At 40.8% G+C, this 11,445-nt stretch overlaps 1 pseudogene; it reads left to right on the top strand.

Moving 5' to 3' along the window:
• The first annotated feature begins 9,029 nt into the window (after positions 1-9,029).
• On the top strand, positions 9,030-9,969 carry LOC117517942 (annotated as a pseudogene).
• The last annotated feature ends 1,476 nt before the right edge of the window (positions 9,970-11,445 follow it).

Here is an 11,445-nt window from a genome sequence, read left to right as displayed (position 1 = left end):
TACTCAACAAAAATATAAATGCAACACTTTTGGTTTTGCTTCCATTTTGTATGAGATGAACTCAAAGATCTAAAACTTTTTCCACATACACAATATCACCATTTCCCTCAAATATTGTTCACAAACCAGTCTAAATCTGTGATAGTGAGCACTTCTCCTTTGCTGAGATAATCCATCCCACCTCACAGGTGTGCCATATCAAGATGCTGATTAGACACCATGATTAGTGCACAGGTGTGCCTTAGACTGCCCACAATAAAAGGCCACTCTGAAAGGTGCAGTTTTGTTTTATTGGGGGGGATACCAGTCAGTATCTGGTGTGACCACCATTTGCCTCATGCAGTGCAACACATCTCCTTTGCATAGAGTTGAAGAGAACACTTCTCCAACGTGCCAAACGCCAGTGAATGTGAGCATTTGCCCACTCAAGTTGGTTACGACGACGAACTGGAGTCAGGTCGAGACCCCGATGAGGACGACGAGTATGCAGATGAGCTTCCCTGAGACGATTTCTGACAGTTTGTGCAGAAATTCTTTGGTTATGCAAACCGATTGTTTCAACAGCTGTCCGAGTGGCTGGTCTCAGACGATCTTGGAGGTGAACATGCTGGATGTGGAGGTCCTGGGCTGGTGTGGTTACACGTGGTCTGCGGTTGTGAGGCTGGTTGGATGTACTGCCAAATTCTCTGAAACGCCTTTGGAGACGGCTTATGGTAGAGACATGAACATTCAATACACGAGCAACAGCTCTGGTTGACATTCCTGCTGTCAGCATGCCAACTGCACGCTCCCTCAAATCTTGCGACATCTGTGGCATTGTGCTGTGTGATAAAACTGCACCTTTCAGAGTGGTCTTTTATTGTGGGCAGTCTAAGGCACACCTGTGCACTAATCATGGTGTCTAATCAGCATCTTGGTATGGCACACCTGTGAGGTGGGATGGATTATCTCAGCAAAGGAGAAGTGCTCACTATCACAGATTTAGACTGGTTTGTGAACAATATTTGAGGGAAATGGTGATATTGTGTATGTGGAAAAAGTTTTAGATCTTTGAGTTCATCTCATACAAAATGGGAGCAAAACCAAAAGTGTTGCGTTTATATTTTTGTTGAGTGTATGTTATGGCTAAGGATAATCTCACTAAGTGTGTTCATGCCCACATAGTGCAGCAGATAAGTGACTATTTACTGAGGGATCGTTCAAATGGTGATGCAAGCACCAAATTTGGCACACAGGCACGAGTTCTGGTTGTCTAGACAACTGTTTCTGTGTGCGCACAGCCTCTCCAGCCAAAGATGGCAATCAAACGTGCGGACAGCCATCTGAGGCGCACAGCTGTTTGTGTGTGTGGGCACAGCCTTCTGTGGTGCAGAGCAGTTTGTGTGTGTGTACAATGTTTGTGCAAGACAACGGACTTGGGAGGTTGGACAAAATTGGACGACAATCAAACAGAATGCTGACACGGTACAGGAATGATGCAAACGATGAGGAACCGTCAAGACAGAAAACAAAACAGAATACGGATAAATTGAAGTTGACGTCGGGATTCGTACAGGAGTGAAACTGGACTATGGTTAAATGATGTCTCTGAAAGTCAACATAAATCCAGATTTCTTGTTCAGTTTTGGCTTAAGTATTCTTCGTTAGTGCTGTGTGACCGGGGCTTTGTTGCTAGGAAAGTTCAGTGAACAAAATACCAACATTCTGGGTGAAATGAAAATGTTTTCACTATTTGATTTCTTCGTGTGACTGACATCATGATTCAAGCATTCAAAAGGCTAATCCTACTGACACACAACTCCAACCACACGAGACAGTTCTTGTTGTTGAACGAAACCACGTCTCCCTAACCAGACAGAGTTGTAATGTCATCACGCATGCACGTAGGCGCTGTCTCGTGGCAATTTGAAAAACATCCGTTCTTCCTGCTCAGACGGCCATGCAGGGGTGAATCCAGGCGCAAAGGGGTGTGGTGGAGGGCGCCCCTAGATTAAAGGTCCACTTTGAAGACAATTTTCATATTACTACTACTACTGCTAATGCTATAATAATAATAATAATAATAATAATAACAATTAAAATGTTGAGAAAGAATTTAAATGTTCGAAAAAATGTTAGAAAGAATTTAATACCTACATTTATAAACAATGTATATTATAAATTGTAAGTTTTACAGTTACAGTGCTGTCAACAGTTAAGTATGAGGTCAAGAAAGATGTCTTTATTTTATTTTTTATAAAACAAGTATTTATATTCATTGAAGTCAAGAAGGGTGACTATAAAGTGAGTATAGGCAAAACGGGTTATTTTCATATTGAGGTGGCAGGGGCTTGTTGTCGGCAGCTGCTGAATGGAACAAATAAAGTAACTCTAGAGTTACTTTTAAAATTGAGTTATCAGTAAAGTAACTATGTTACTTTTTAAGGAGTAATCAGTAAATTGATTACTTTTTCAAAGTAACTGTGGCAACACTGATCATCGTAATTGCTCATGAACTCGCTGAATCAGCGTCATCCACATCCTCGCTAGCCATTGTTTACATGGCTTTGAAATGCCAGAACTCTGCTGGCGACAAGGTGCATTCTGGGAAGCGCAGGGGAATTATGGGAAACGTTAAAGTATCGAAAGGGTAAAGCAAAAGACGAGTCAAAGAAATGTAATTGAACTGTATAAAAAATGAAAGGGATATGAAAAGCTATCCAAGGGACTGAGAATGCCAATCAGCAGTGTTCAAACTGGGTCATTCCATGTCAATTCAATGAGGGCCTCACGCACTTTGTCTCAGATTTTCTTCAAATTTTAATAAAATATTCCCAGACTATTCAGAACAACAAATCTGATGTTTGAGGCCTGTAGGCCAAGTAGTTTCTGAGATATGGCCAATTTAGTGTGCATGGGGTCTGCCGTTTTTTAGGCAAAAATTATGGCCGTCATTTCTGGAGCCTTGTTCAAGGTAGAATATCTCAGCAAATAATGGACTTAGAGGCCTGAAATTTTCTGTGGCAGTTGTCATGGACACCCAGACCTGGACTATAGTCAAACAACAGACATTGACACTAAACTGTGAAGTTCATGTATGCTCAAACTATGGAAAATATTAAATTGACCATTCCGAGCATCTATGTTTGAGACACTGATTCATACCATTACACTCAAATAAGCCTCTCCTTTTCTTGGCTCCTTAATGGCAGCTATACTAGCTATGAAATATGTAAATTTGGCATTTCTGTGGTAAACAGTTATTGTGGGAGAAACCTCTGAAATCTGAAAAAAACATTGTGTGGTCGATTTTATTAGAAGAAAAGCTCGTGGGCAGTAAATAAAACTCTTCAAACTGATTCCATTTTGAAGGTATTGATATCTACTTTGTTTTATAAATATGGCCTTCTTTATGAAACTCCTTCCTGGTTAATTTAAGCATCCAATTATGACTAATTTTTATGGCAAATGTATTTCTAGGGGCAGCACGGTGGCTTAGTGGTTAGCACTGTTGCCTCACAGCGAGAAGGTCATGGGTTCAATTCCCGTGGCCTTTCTGTGTGGAGTTTGCATGTTCTCCCCGTGTTTGTGTGGGTTTCCTCCGGGTGCTCCGGTTTTCTCCCACATCCAAGGACATGCGGGTGAGGTGGATTGGAATCTTTAAAATTGTCCTTAGGTGTGCGTGTGGGTGTGTCTGTGTTTGTTTGTCTATTTGTGGCCCTGCGACAGACTGGCGTCCTGTCCTGGGTGTACCCCGCCTCACGCCCTATGACTGCTGGGATAGGCTCCAGCCCCCCGCGACCCATAATTGGACTAAGTGGTAGAGGATGGATGGATGGATGTATTTCTAGTGCTGAAGTGACAATTTCATTTTAATTGTGTGCACACACTGCATTCATACGATTCATGGCACACCCCAGAATGCTTGGACATAGATCTGCCAAGGGGGTTCCCCTTGGTTTCCATGGTTACTAGGCTTATATCCACCTGCATAAGTGTGATGTTGTGTGATGTGCCTGTTCTGCAAAGCAGAAGTTCTCTTATTGCATCATCCAACCCCCAATCTCAATTCTCTTTTGTACCCCTTCCCTTGGCCCTACCCCTACCCCTTTAAAACAAGGGGTAAGGTGAAGGGGTATGCCTCTAGCCCTATGAATTGAGACACCCCGCCGCCTTAGGAGAAAAAACCTGCCCATGTCAAACTGCCGTCTTCACTGTTTGTCAACATGGCAACCGAAGCGCAAGTTGTTGCAGTAGCCTGTTTGCTCTTTTTATTTTCTTGCCTTTCTGCGTAAATGCAAAGAAACAGAAGTCGCAGATTTCTTTGATGCATCACAATCATGTCATGTTAATTAATTGAATTAATTTGTAATGTATACTAATAATAAATAATAGTATTAATAATTAATTAGTAATTAATTTATGTTAATAATACTAATAATAATAATTAATCAGTAATAGTAATACATAATATTGTTTGATTAATCATTAATTGATTGATTAGTAATTAATTAATTAGTAATTAAAATAAATAAACACTTGAAATATATCAGTCTATGTGGAATGAATGCATACATTATACAAGTTTCACTTTTTGAATGGAATTACTGAAATAAACTTTTTCATGATATTCTAATTGATCAGCACCTGTATGTATGTTATGGGCTGCATCTAGTTCTGTTAACCTTATATTTCTTTTTCAAATTCTCCCATTTTTTGCATCCAGCCCTATTTCCTTTAGAAATTTCCTTGACAAATAATAGAAGTCTATTAGGACATCAGGTTATGTGTTGTACATGTGTGTATATATTTTCCAACTTATTCCCATTGGTGAAACTTCTCATTTTCTGCCTGAAAGCTTATCAGGAGACGAATGTGCTCAGGGCTCCCTGTTTGTTTACAAAGTACACACACGTTACAGACGTTGAAATCCAACAGCAGGGATCGCTATTATCCAATGATTTATGAACATACGAATTAACGTGCTTATCCTTTATCACGATTTTCTCCATTGTGAGAAATAAGTGTCTTATCATATCGTTTGTGTGTATATGCATTATAAAGCCTCAGCGCACGAGCGAAGTTACGATATCCCTCAGAACGACAATATACGCAACATGCATCCACCAGCATACACATTGCTGTCATAGGCAACGGCCTGTAAAGTTTTTTGGCAAGTTATAACTTTCTAAACAGCATCATTTGTAATGAACGCCATTTTCATTTTTGTGGCTCTGGGCGCCATGTTTGTTTCTTTGGAGACATCGGTAAGCTCCTCCTACCCCTCCAAACGGAGTAAATCTGGATGCACACTCCGTTTGGAGGGGTTTGAAGCCCTTCACCTACCCCTCCGCCTTGCTCCAAAAAGAGAATTGAGACACCCCTCTGTCTCTCGTGCCTGCGCAAAACGTAGGGGAAGGGGTAAGGGGAAGGGCAGAGGGGTAGAATTGAGATCTGTGATGGGCTTGACCCCTTGTTTCCTACAAGAAACCATGAAACTGAAAAGTGTTATTCCAAAGCATTACATGACTCTTACAAGACTGATCAATACCAACAGAAAAACTGCATTCAGTGTTTATTGGTCTGTTTAAAGATATCTGAAATGTAGATCATCAAAATATTCACCTGCAGAAAGAAGTGTGATGACATTCACTTTCATCAGACCAAAAAGAACAGGGAGGAAGATGTGCAGCCATTCTTACTCCAACCAGACTGAGAGCAGCAGCTTTGGACATGTCCAGACATGCAGTACTAAATTCACTGTATTGCTCATCATGCAGGTGGATATAAGCCTTGTAAACATGGAAACCTTGGGAAATCCCCCTGGCAGATCTATGTGCAAGTATTCTGGGGTGTGCCATGAATCATATGAATGCAGTTTGTGCACAATTAAAATGAAATTGTCATTTCAGCTCTAGAAATACATTTGTGAGTGCACAAATTAGCCATAATTGGATGCTTAAATTAACCAGGAAGAAATTTCACAAAGAAGGCCATATTTATAACACATTAAGTAGATATCAGTACCTTCAAAATGGAATCAGTTTGAAGAGATTTATATACTTGCCCACATGAGCTTTTCTTCTAATAAAATTCAACCACAAAATGTTTTTTTCAGATTTCAGAGGTTTCTCCCACAATAACTGTTTACCACAGATATGCCAAATTTACATATTTCATAGCCAGTATAGCTGGCATTAAAGAGCCAAGAAATGGAAAGGCTTCTTTGAGTGTAATGTATGCTTCAGTGTCTCAAACATGGATGCTCGCAATAGTCAATTTAATATTTCCCATAGTTTGAGCATACATAAACTTCACAGTTTAGTGTCAATGTTGTGTGGGCCGCCAGAAGAGGAGGTACTGCTGGCCCACCACCAGAGGGCGCCCTGCCTGAAGTGCGGGCTTCAGGCATGAGAGGGCGCAGCCGCCTCACAGGAGCAGCCAGGGTGACAGCTGTCACGCATCACCTGCAACAGCTGTTACCCATCATCTGATCAACAGGGGAATATCAGCAGGACGACGCCTCCACCTCTTTGCCGAGATATCGTTTCTACCGAGAAGGTAACGTGCTCAGCTGACTGTTTAACAGTGATCTTTGTGACTTTTGTGCATTGCTCTGATAGTATTTTCCAACGAGAGGTGGAGGTAACTTACCTGCCGTTCGGATTCCTGGGTGCGAACGCGCCCTCCTTTAATTGTCCTTTGTTCCTCGCCAGCAGTACCAGGTCCGACACGCGGAGGCAGTGGCCACCTGGGAGTTCGGGACTTGGCGGCTCCAGTATTCCCGGGGTCTGGTGGTGGAGGAAACCGTGTGGTTCTGGTTCTACTTTGGAGAGGCGTCTCCTATCTTCGAGCCTGCCCACACGACACCTGTGTGAATTTGACTTTGTCCATTATTGTAATCTGTTGTACTTGTTGTGCATATTCACAACAGTAAAGTGTGTTATTTGACCTATTCCATTGTCCGTTCATTTGCGCCCCCTGTTGTGGGTCCGTGTACTTACACTTTCCCAACAGTCAATGTCTGTTGTTTGACTATAGTCCAGGTCTAGGTGTCCATGACAACTGTCACAGAAAATTTCAGGCCTCTAAGTCCATCATTTGCTGAGATATTCTACCTTGAACATGGCTCCAGAAATGACGGCCATATTTTTTGCCTAAAAAATGGTAGACCCCATGCAAATTGGCCATATCTCAGAAACTACTTGGCCTACAGGCCTCAAACTTCAGATTTGTTGTTCTGATTAGTCTGGAAATAGTTGATTAAAATTTAAAGAAAATCTGAGACAAAGTGCGTGAGGCCCCTCAAATAATCCTTGAATTGACATGGAATGATCCAGCTCTAATTAAGAAGTGGAAAATGAAGGATTCTCTTGGAACCAAACCATGGTCAGGTAGACCAGCAAGAATTCTGGCAAAAACTGCCAGGAAAATTGTTTGAGATGTAAAGAAAAAGCTACAAATAACTTCAGCTGAAATACAGGACCCTCTGGAAAAAAAAGTGTTGTGGCTGTTTCAAGATGCACAAAAAGGAGGCACTTGAAGAAAAATGGGCTGCATGGTCGAGTCGTCAGAAGAAAGCCATTACTACACAAATGCCACAAAGTATTCTGCTTACAATATGCCACTCAGCACAGAGAACAAAGACATTTGGAGTGATGAGACCAAAACTGAACTGTTTGACCAGAATCATAAACATTATATTTGGACAGGGTCAACAAGGCCTATGATGAAAGCTATATCACTCCTACTGCGAAGCATGGAGATGGAATGTTGATGTTTTGGGGATCAAAAAAAAAAAGAAAAATATAATGTGTGAGCTACAAAGGCACAGGAAAAGTGGGCACAGTTGATTGCAGGATGAATGTAGCATGTAATCAGAAGATACAAGAGAAAAATTTGCACCCATCAGCCCGGAAGCTGCACATGGGATGTACTTGGACGTTCCAACATGATAACAATCCAAAACACAAATCGACAAGGCTAAATCGACCTGTCAATGGCCACAGCAGAATAAAGGTTCTGGAGTGGCTATCTCAGTCTCCTAACCTCAATATCATTGAACCACTCTGGGGAGATCTCAAACGTGCAGTTTATGCAAGCCAGCCCAGGAATTATGAACTGGAGGCTTTATTCCAAGAAGAATGTGCAGCTTTACCATCACAGAAAATCAAGAGCCTCAATCTACAACTACAACAACAGACTCCAAGCTGTCATTTATGTTAAAAGGGGCAATAGTATTAAGGGCTGGGGTATTAAACATTTGAACAAGGGTCATTTGGGTAGTTTCTGTTGTCAATATGATTTTAAAAGAGTCAACACCGTTTGATAATAAATAGATTCACACAATCAGTAACCATGAGTGAAAAAAAGCTTTTGTGTTATCATTCATATTCTCTGAAAAATGGCCCAAAAATTAAAAAAATTCTGCCAGAGTATGTAAACTTTTGAGCACAACCGTATATACCTTTTTATGTGTACTGAATTTTACAAAAAATAAATAAATAAATAAAAATAATAATAATAATAATTAGTGGAAGACACCCAAATCCTCAAGCCCTGGTGCAGTGTTTGGACTGATGATTGATGGAAAAAAAAAAATTTGTAAAGAGGTGAATGATTTGCTGTTTTATATGGATGCCGATTGTTTATCAGTGTTGTTGAGGAGTATCATTTGCATTATGAGGGGCGTCAACTTTGACATTTTGGCCATGTGGCACACTTCACTGCGCACAATTCAGCAGGCAGGTGCATCAATGTTGAGGAACACAGTGGCTGCAGAACACCAAGTCAACCTTGCTGTGGAAGACAGTTGTTAATTTCACCAGATTGGGCTCAACCAGTTGTCTGCTTTGGTGGTTACCATCCAGGATCTGAGGCGATGCAGGCTCCCAGAGAGAGAGAGAGAGAGAGAGAGAGAGAGAGAGAGAGAGAGAGAGAGAGAGAGAGAGAGAGAGAGAGAGAGACCTTATAGGCCAGAGCTCTCACTGACAGAGACATTCTGCTCTGTCCACAGTGCTGCAGACAGCAAAAGCTGAACGAGTCATACAATGGGATTATTCAACTCTGCTCTTGGAAGAAACATCACCTTTGTTCGTCCTCCATATTTCATATTAACTGGATTTTCTGACATACCTCATATGAACTATTACTATGTCTTTCTCTTTTTAGTTTATATTGTGTCAGTGTTGGGAAACAGCTGTGATGGCTGTAATATTGTTGGACAGAAATCTAAGAACTGCAAAATATGTTGCAGTTTTTAACCTTGCATGGACAGACCTGCTTGGTAGCACTGTTCAGGTACCAAAGGTTCTTGACATATTTCTGTTTAATCACCACATCATCTCCTATAATGACTGTATGACATTTCTTTTTTTCTGCTACATGTGTCTTTCTATGCAGGCTCTTAATCTGGTTGTTCTCTCCTATGACAGACTGGTAGCGATCACCTTCCCACTGCACTATCACATGAAGGTCACACACAGGTTCATGTTTTCTTTGGTTGGATTTTTCTGGGTTTTAACAATGGTTGCACTTCTAATTGCAGTGGGTCTTCTCACAAGACTTTCCATCTGTAAATCAGTGATTATTAACAATTATTTCTGTGATCACGGACAAATATATTCACTGGCCTGTAATGATAATATCCCCAGCCATGTAATTGCCTGGCTGTTAATAGTTATTATTTTTTGGTTTCCACTGACATTTATCTTGTTCAGTTACTCATGTATTGGCTGCGCTTTGGCTAAAGTAACTTCAGTTCAGGAAAGAATAAAAGCTTTTAAAACCTGCAGTGCTCACCTTTCATTAGTGGCAATCTATTTCCTCCCAGTTTTAATCACATATAGCTTCCCTATGTACATACCTCCAAATGTCAGAATGATAAATCTGTCTCTGACCTCTGTTATTCCACCCATGTTAAACCCATTAATTTATGTTCTACAGACAAAAGAAACAAAAACATCTGTGAAAAAGGTGAAAAGGTGTTGAAAATAAAATGCCTTTGTGCAAATTTAATGATAATTTGATGGTAAATAAAGAGGGCAGCACGGTGGCAACAGTACTGTTGCCTCACAGAAAAAAAGGTTGTGGGATTGATTACCACCTGAACCGTGTTGATAACCATTTGTAAAAACCAGGCGGCTTTTGATGGCTTTCAGTTGAGTGAGTATCTGAGAAATTGTTTAACAGCTGGACGTGTTCCAACTTGTCCTTAAGGCTTCCAACGGAGGTGTTTTTCCTGTGGCGGTGCGCGGCGCCGGCTGCGTCCCAACGCGCGGACCCGTCCGCACTTTCTTTCATTACAAAATCTCCTTTAACAGTGGAATGTCCGGATAAACTGCTGATCCCGACCTCTTCTGAAAGTTCTCTGTTCTGTCACGACGTCCTGGGTCAACAGAGGCTTAAATTTGGAAGCTTTCAGCTCGAAACAGGCAGACAGCGGCGGCTCAGGGCAAGTCGCGACGTCCCGCTCCGTGGGCAGTCCTTAAAGCGACAGCAACAGTCCATAATTTCTCATCAGCCATTAAAATTTTCACAGAAAACCAGCTGAATTTCTCGAATGGTGTCCACTTCGATGTGCCTCACAGTCTTTGAAAAAATTTTGATCAAGCAAAGCGTCAGTCTCTCAGGAAGTTCTCAGACAAAGAGATTCCGAAGGGAGGGGTGGACCACTCCTCACTCAAAGCCAGCCCACAGGCGAATGACGTAACCGACAGGCGTGAAAAAACTCTCGCATGCCCACGAGGGTTCAAGCTTGTTTGATGTAATCGCACGTGATTCAAATCCATAGTTTTTGAAAAAAATAAAAAGGTCCGATACTTTTCTAACAGACCTCGTATATGAAATATTAAGCTCAAAATGACGACAACCGTGTCATTTAAGTAATTAAATTTAATTGAGGATGGAATTGGGGGTGGGAGTCAATAAGCTTGTCTTCATCCCACTCCTTTCCAAGTTGATTCTGTTTATGTTATGTTAATTAATTTATGCCTTTTTTTGTCTTTATTAATTTTCTTTTTTCTTTTCACTATTTTATGAACAGTGTCGTGTGTACATAAAACTGTACTATTTGTTTATATTGTTTATATTATTGTTTATATAATATGTTGACTTGGAATAAACAAACAAACAAACAAAATTGTCATCCATCAGCAAAACAAACTCCACCATGTTTTGCATGTTTTTGCCCCTGGTAGTATGAACATCCACGGTGGTTGGGGTGTGCAATAGCACATTTCATATAGTATGAAAATTGCATGCTAAAAAGAATTATTACACGGTAAATGAAACACAATGGCAAATGGTACGAAAAATCCATGTCACATGATTTACAAGCCACCAATTAAATGACAAGCATCCTCTCAGCCATTATATCATAGCCTTTATTGACTGTAAAAGGTTGATTTGTATCTGATCCAGATTACAGATTTTGTGGCCATTTAAATTTAACGCTGGAAAACCCAT

This window comes from Thalassophryne amazonica, chromosome 9 (assembly GCF_902500255.1).
Source record: "Thalassophryne amazonica chromosome 9, fThaAma1.1, whole genome shotgun sequence".
Lineage (NCBI taxonomy): Eukaryota > Metazoa > Chordata > Actinopteri > Batrachoidiformes > Batrachoididae > Thalassophryne > Thalassophryne amazonica.
This window is presented reverse-complemented; position numbering and strand designations above follow the sequence as displayed.